The following is an 8,406-nucleotide window of genomic DNA, read 5'->3' on the forward strand; positions in this document are numbered from 1 at the left end:
TAGTTCTTAGAGGTCTCGCTCTGGTTTTTGCATGTGGATCCCATACTTCAAATCTCACACGTGGAATCTCTCTGTATTTCCCTTCCGCCCCATCTCCCTTATGCTTTCCTCTTCCTCTTCCAGCAGGAGAGAGTTCTCTGCCTTGAAGGGCTCATGGGAGTGGATTCAGCCCACCTGGACAACATATTAAACAGGTTCCGTGAATTAGAGGGGGGCCATCTTTGGGGGGCTATTATTCTGTCCAGACCTCCAGCCCCCAAGTCTGTGTCTCCAGCCCCATCTCTGTTACATCCACCTGTCTCCACTCTCTCCTCTTTGTCTTTTCATTCCCTGACACTCAACTGACACGCTGACTCCATCTCGAGTTGCTCTGTGTCTCTCTCCCTCTGTCCCTCTGTCTGTCCCTCCACGAGCGTCACCTCAGACTGTAACTCTGCAAGCCAGGCCTGCTGCCGCAGCCAAACATGGAAGCTCAGAGACCCTGTCTTGGGTGCCCTGCCACTGTGCCCCCGTCCCCCATCCTCAGAGCACCCCCTATTCCCTCCAAGACCCCTCTCTCAAGACCCACCATTGAGGGACTTCCCTGGCGGTCCAGTGGTTAGGACTCCACACTTCCACTGCAGGGGGCGCAGGTTCCATCCCTCATTGGGAAACTAGGATCCCGTACACCATGCTGTGTGGGCAAAAAAAAAAAAAAAAAATTGAGAAGGCACATCAGGGTCTTTATGGTGCTGCGTCTTGTAGGGGTGCAGACACAACATGCACTTTCTCCCTCGAAGCCCAGGTTCAGGGTTGGATCACCCCACAGAGAGACTCAGTATATTCAGGAAACTAGCAATGTGTGGGCATAAATAAAAGAGAATTTCCTTTTGAAAAAAAATAGGTTTTTGATTATTCCAAATAAGCATCAGTATGTCCTCATGGAGAAAATCAGAACTTGACTGGCCTTTCCATACCTTCTCTCCCCACCCCCCAGTCCCATTCACTTTCCCACCATTGACACTATTTCTTGTGTTTTTGGTAAGTGTATTAGTCGGCTAGGACCGCCATAAGAAAATACCACAGACTGGGTGACTTAAACAACAGAAATTTATTTTCTCACAGTTCTGGAGCTAGAAGTCTGAGATCAAGGTGTTGGCCAGTTAGGTGTCTTCTGAGGCCTCTCTCCCTGACTTATAGATGGCCATCTTTTCTTTGTGTCTTCACGTGGTCTTTTCTCATGCACGCACATGTCTGCGTCCAAATTTCCTCCTCTTGTAAGGACATTAGTCATACTGGATTAGGGCCCATCTTAGAGACCTCATCTTAATTTAATAATCTCTTTGAAGATCTGTCTCCAAATATGATTGTATTCTGAAGTACCAGTGGGTAAGGCTTCAACATATGAATTTTGGGAGGACACACATCAGCTTCTAACAGTACATATTCTTGCTAAATATGATCATTCCTTTTTATGCATGTATTTCTAATTTCCATAGGTAGTATTACATGTGTCATTCTTATGGGTTTTTTTTTTCTCAGCACCATCTTTAAGACTCCTCCATATTGCATTGGTACATCCAATATCCATCCAATCCACTGAATAAATTCCATGGTCAGTCTTCACCACATGTAACCTTTCCACACGCTCAGTGATGCACAACTGAATTGCCTCTGATTTCCCACCATTACAAATAATGCTACAATAAACATTAGTATATATGTCCCCCTGTGGTCCAGAAGGAGGGCAGGAGGGATGTGGGGAGCTATAACCAGTAAAAGAATTGCTGGGTTGTAGGGGATGCATCTACCTATTTTGATTAGGTAGAATGTTCTGACAAGTCTACTCCCTCTAGCAGTCCATGGGGATTCCATAACCTTAACAACACCTGGCATCTGGGGAAATCGATGTGTCCCCATCTGTAGATCAATAGAAGTATGCATCCATAGGTGATCAAGATACTGGCATTATCAGACACAGATCTTAAGGTAACTATGATTAATATGCTCAAAAACATAGATGAAAAGATGGAGAATTTCATCAGAGATCCGGAACCTAAAAAGGGGGGGGAGGAGATGGAATCCAGTGTAAATTTTAGAACTTATAAATAAATCAAAAATTCAGTAGATAGGCTTTACAGCAGATTAGACACAGTGGGAAACAGATCAGTAGAAATAGCCAGACTGAATCAGTGAAAAAGGATAGAAAATATACAAAAGACATATGAGACATACTGGTCATGGTGAAAAAGCCTTTCAAACATATACCGAAGTCCTAGAAGTAGAGAGAAAAGAGAAAGAGTGCTAAGCAACATTTGAAGAGACACTAGCCAAGAATTTTACAAAGTTGATGAGACATCAACTCACGGATTCAAGCTTTAGGAACCCCAAGCAGAATAAACACAAAGAAACCACACTTAGGCATATCACATTAAAACCTATGAAAACCTAAAACAACAACAAATCTTGAAAGCAGCCAAAGGAAAAGGACACTTTACTTCAGAGAGGAAATAAGGGCTTCCCTGGTGGCACAGTGGTTGAGGGTCCGCCTGCTGATGCAGGGGATACAGGTTCGTGCCCCAGTCCGGGAAGATCCCACATGCCGCGGAGTGGCTGGGCCTGTGAGCCATGGTTGCTGAGCCTGCGCGTCCGGAGCCTGTGCTCCGCACCGGGAGAGGCCACAGCAGTGAGAGGCCTATGTACTGAAGAAAAAAAAAAAGAGGAAATAAGACAGACAGCTGACTTTTAAATAGGAAAAAAAAAATGGAAGTCAGAAAACAATTCAATGACACAGACAAAAGGCTGAAAGAAAGCCATCGTCAATCTAGAATATCATACCCAGTGAAAACATCCTTCAAAAGTAACGGCAAAGGAACTTCCCCGGTGGTCCAGTGGTAAAGAATCTGCCTTCCAATGCAGGTGACGTGGGTTCAATCCCTGGTCAGGGAACTAGGTTCCCACATGCTCCAGGGCAGCTAAGCCCACGCATCACAACTACTGAGCTCGCACGCCTCAATGAGAGAGCCCACGCGCCACAACTAGGACCCAATGCAGCCAAAAAAAAAAAAAAAAAAAGTAATGGGAAAATAAAGACATTTTTTCAGATAAACTGAAATGAAACATTTATCAGCAGCAGTCCTGCACAAAAAGAAATGCTAGAGTTTGTCAGGTAGGAGGAAATGCCTCCAGATGAAAGTTCGGTAATGAGGGGAGATATAAAGAACCCTGAGGTAAGTATGTGCCAAATCTAAATGAATACTGACTGCTTAAAACAATAACAATAATATCTTGTGGAATTTAAAATATATGCAGAATTAAAATGAACGACAGGGAATTCCTGTGGTTAGGACTCGGTGCTCTCACTGCCAAGGGCGCGGGTTCAATCCCCTGTCGGGGAACTAAGATCCCACAAGCTGCTCGGTGCAGCCAAAATAAATAAATTAATTAAATAAATAAAATGCAAGACAACAGGCAGGAGGAGCTAAATGGAATTAAAGTGTTGTTAGGTCCTCACGTAGTCCAAGAAATGTTAAAAGTACTAATTTAAAGTAGAACTCTAATAAGCCAAGGATGCCTATGGTAGTCTCTAGGAAAACCACCAAAAAGAATAAAAGAACATAACCATGAACATAACAGAAGAAGAAGAAGAAAACATAACAGAAGAGAAAAAAACAAAAAGCAAAAAACTTGACTCATATAAAAGCCAGAAAAGAAGAGAGTACACAGAACAGATTAGATGGGGGAAATATAAAACAAATAGCAAAATGGTAGATCTAAAGAAAAATATCAGTATTACATTAAAACTAAATGGAACTTTATCAGAATTGTTCCGTTAAGACTCGTGCATCTTAACACGTGTAAAGTTTACCTGAAAATCAGAAATGTTAAAAAAATAAATAACAACGTAAAGTGGGATGAGGGTACAGGTATAAATAAGAGAACGGCAGAATGTTGACCATTGTTAAAGCTGGGTGTTGGATACATGGGGCTTTGTTCTGCTCACTTTGTATATATTTGAGGTTTCTCAAAATGAAGGGTTTTTTTTAAGTAACTGGAACTAAATACTCCCAATAAAGGCAAAGATTTCCTGACCTACAACTATATGCAACCATATAGCTGAATTTCACAAAAATTGAGCAAAAGAACCAGATCACAAAAGAGTATATACTATATGGTTCCACTTATACGGAGTATGAAAGCAAGCAAAAGTAATCTATGCTGTTAGGGTAGCAACAAGGGTAGGGGGTATCCTTGGGGAGAGTGCTGGTGCTGTGTCTGGGTGGACAAGGGTCTAGAGTTATTAACTTTTGTCCTTCCTGGTAGAGAGGGCAGAGGGAACACCTTTACAAATTTATATCCATGGGGACTCCCTGGCAGTCCAGTGGTTAGGACTCTGAGCTTCCACTGCAGGGCACACGGGTTCCATCCCTCGTCAGGGAACTAAGATCCCGCAAGCCACGTGGTGCAGTCAAAAAACAAACAAACAAACAAAACAAATTTATATCCAGCATTTAGGCAAATAGGGAAGGGCAGAGAGCTTTTCTTGTATCTGCTTCTTCTCAATTGTGTTCAGTTCAAAATGATCCTTATGCCATAGTTGGATATTTTGGGGTGGCATATTCTGCTACCCTTCACTGTGTATAAGATTAATATATCCTAATCAATTATATTCCTAAACATTAGGAACAAAAGGATTTTAATGCAATTTTTTTTTTTTTTTTTTTTTTTTTTTTTTTTCTTTTTGCGGTATGCGGGCCTCTCACTGTCGTGGCCTCTCCCGTTGCGGAGCACAGGCTCCGGATGCGCAGGCCCAGCGGCCATGGCTCACGGGCCCAGCCGCTCCGCGGCATATGGGATCCTCCCAGACCGGGGCACGAACCCGTATCCCCTGCATCGGCAGGCGGATTCTCAACCACTGCGCCACCAGGGAGGCCCCTAATGCAATTTTTAAAAATATGATTTTCATTAGCAAAACAAACAAAATACCTAGGAATAAACCTAACAAAAGATTTGCTAGATCTCTGACATTACTGAGAGTAATTAAAGAAAATCTGGATAAATAATTCATAGTAACAGTATACATAATTGCCAAAAAGCAGAAACAACCCAATGTCCATTGAGAGTAAAATGATTCAGTCGTGGCTTATTCATACAATGGAATATTACACAGCAGTGAAATAAATGACCTACTGCTACATGATGAATTCTATAAACATAACGTTGAGCAAAAGAGGCCATAATTCAAGGCGGTTACCTTTGGAGGGTAATGATTAAGAGGAAGTGTGAAGATTTCTGGGCTGCAGGCAATACTCTCTTTTTTTATATGGATGGTTTCATTAATGTATTACTCTATAAAAATTTAATTGAGGCATAACTTAAGATTTAGCACTTTATGTATAACTATACTATAATATGGGTTTTTAATTATTTTAGTTTTTACAAAATTATTTTCCTCAAAAAAAAAGGAAAAAAACAAGAAATACTGAAGGAATAAAATGAAAGAATGAAATTATACTAATAAAGTTAACGACGTCCAACACTTACCGGCCAGGGCTAAGAAAACTCTAGGCAAACATTCTTATTGAACTCTCATAAGACCCCATAGGGTGGATATTACTTGTTCCCATTTTAGGGAAGAAGCTGAGGTTCAGAGAGGTGAAATCACTTGCCAAAGTCACAGAGCAATGGCACTAGGTTTGTCTGATTCCCTATCTCACACTGTTAACCATTCACCACATCACCTGTCAAACAGGTTCTTTCCCAGGTCTTATAACAAGCTGCCACCTAATAGCCAAAATAATAACTATCAATTAACAAGGATTACCACCTTAAGTCCTCAAGGTAACCTAAGAAGCAATCATTATCTCCATTTCTGGGAGGAAAACTGAGGCTCAGAGAGGGTAAGCCATTGTGCCAAGGTTCCAGGTAGGAAGTGATGGAGCCAAAATTCAAACCCAAGAATGTCTGACTCCAGCCTTATCATCACTCTACAGGCACGGATTCTGTCCCTTCATTCATTCACTCAACGAAAATTTTTTGAGCGCCCACACTGGGCCAGCCATGTTCTAGTCCCCAAACAGCCTCCTACTGCTCAGAGCTCACATTCCAGTGGGGGGTGACAAAGACAGTACACAAATATAGAATATGTCACGTGGCGACACGTGCCACGAGGACCAATAAAAAAGAGTAAGTAGAAAGATGGGGGTCTGAATTACAGGCAGTGTGTCAGAGGAAAGCCTCTCTGAGGAAGTAACACTTGAATGAATAATGATGGGATGAACGGGAGAATGCAAAATGATTCCTTTTCTGTGTCTAGTCTAGCAAAGAGGCCGACTGCGTGGGACATATTTTACCCCTAATGCTCCTCCTTAGGAGTCAATTTGGGATATAATTCTCTTCCTCGCTCTAGCCGGAAAAGCTGAGGCTATTTTTCCTCCACTCTCTCCTAAAAGAAATGAATAAAACGGTTTGGGAAAGAATCCTTCGGGGACCTATTAATACATGGTGACTGGAGCCACAAAAAGGCACGGGAGTGGTGAGGCAGGACAGGGCAGGGCATCATTGGGACGGTGACCGGCAACCTGGCACGGAACAGAGGGCAAAAGGGGGACGGCTTGGTGACTGATAAGAAGTGGGGGACGTACCAGGGGTCCCTCAGGCCAACGCTCCCTTGCTCGGGCCCATTTCACCGAAGCTTGAGGGCGTAGAGAAGATCCCAGCGCAGGGGACGCAGGCTCCGCCGCCCTCTCCCGGCAGCTGTAGTCCCTTCACCCTTCGCCCGCTCGGCCAATACGCATGCGCCCGCTTCACGAGACTGGGCGCGCACCCCCCCCCCCGCCCCGGCATCCCTACGCATGCGCGGCCCTACAGGTAACCGACTAGACGAGCGCACGCCTGGCCCCCGTGTGCGCCTGCGTCGGGGGAGGAGCTCTGAGACGCCGCGCGCGCTCTCGGTCCCACCCAGCCGCCTTTGCTCTACCTGGCGGGGACAGCGCACGCGCATCTCCTCAACGACCCAGGTGCCGTTTGTTTGTCGTTCGTGGCCCTCAGCTGTGTCCCTAGACTGGGACGTGGCCCCAGATGCGCCCTGGCCGTGGCGAGGTTCCCTGGACCAGCCGAGTCAGAGCCCCTCCTGAAATCCTGGCAGAGCCCCCACATCCTAGGGGAGAGTCCCCAGTATCAGGGCCTTCCAAGGAAATCCTGACCAGATCCCCTCAGAAATACTGAAAGGAACCCCCCAGGAAATCTTGTAGATGACCCCTGAAATCCTGTCAGAATCTTCTAGAAATTCTGTCAGACTTCTCCCTCAGAGCCTGTCAGAGACACCCCCCTAAACCCTGTTTCGCCCCTCCTAACTCCTATCAGAACCCTCCCCCCAAGTCCTGCCAGAGGTCCCCAGAAATCCCGTCAAACCCACCAAAAATCCTGTCAGATTCCCCTCCAAAATCCTGTTAGAGACGCCCTCCCCCAAAATCCAGAGACTCCCCAGAAATCCAGTCAGAGACCCCCTTGAAATCCCCACAATGCCTGCTTGGGTCGTCCTCCTGCTAGAATCTCCCCGTCAAAGACCCCTGAGGTCCACCAGAGCCTCCCTCGGTCCCTCACCAGGAGTGTGTCCCCCAAATCCTGTCAGAGGCTCCCAGGGCCTGTCAGCACCCTCGCTTGCAGGGACCCTTCCCCACTCAGGCCCACAGCTGTCACCCCCCTTCTGCACCCCCCAGCCTGGTCCACCCTCTGGAAGGGTCTCTCTTGAAAGACCCCTTTTTCTAGGACCTTCTAAAAGCCACCAGGAAGTGTGCACTCCACAGCTGTGGACCCCATCTGGCACCAGGGAGAGCAGGGCGTGGGGAGTACTTGGTGAGGAAAGGGGGGGCTGAGTGGGCGGGCTGAGGACAGACAGGCCCCAGGTGACCGTATGTTGACCGTGTGCCCCAGTGTGCCCAGTTCAGCCTTAAATGGGCACCATTGTCTGTTGTCATTATTCGTAGCTCCCCTTTCACTCTTGAAAGTGTCCTGGAGTTGGGACAGTAAGTCGTATGGTCAACCTGGGTATGATGGAAGCAGGACAGGGCACTGTCAGGGCACAAAGGAGGGAGTCCCTAACTGCTCTAGGGACTCAAGGAAGGCTCCCCAGAGGAGCTGGGAGCCTGGGCCTGGGAGGACCGTGGGAAGATGCTGAGTCCCTATGGGCCGTGAGGGACCTGGAGGTCGGCCAGCGGAGAGAAAAGTGACAAGAAGAAGCCAGGAGTTTCAGGGACCGCTCTGTGCTGCACCAGCCTGAGGGGCTGGGACTTCGTCCTGCGGGCACTAGGGAGCCATGGGAGGGCTGGGAGCAGGAGAGAGGTGGGGATCAAACTCACAGGCGAAGCCAGCAGTTCCAAATACAAGCTGATGGGGCAAGAATGTCAGTTGCCCAGGGTGGTGTGG

Source organism: Mesoplodon bidens (genome assembly GCF_964165515.1).
Source record: "Mesoplodon bidens genome assembly, chromosome: 18".
In the NCBI taxonomy this organism is placed as follows: Eukaryota; Metazoa; Chordata; class Mammalia; order Artiodactyla; family Ziphiidae; genus Mesoplodon; species Mesoplodon bidens.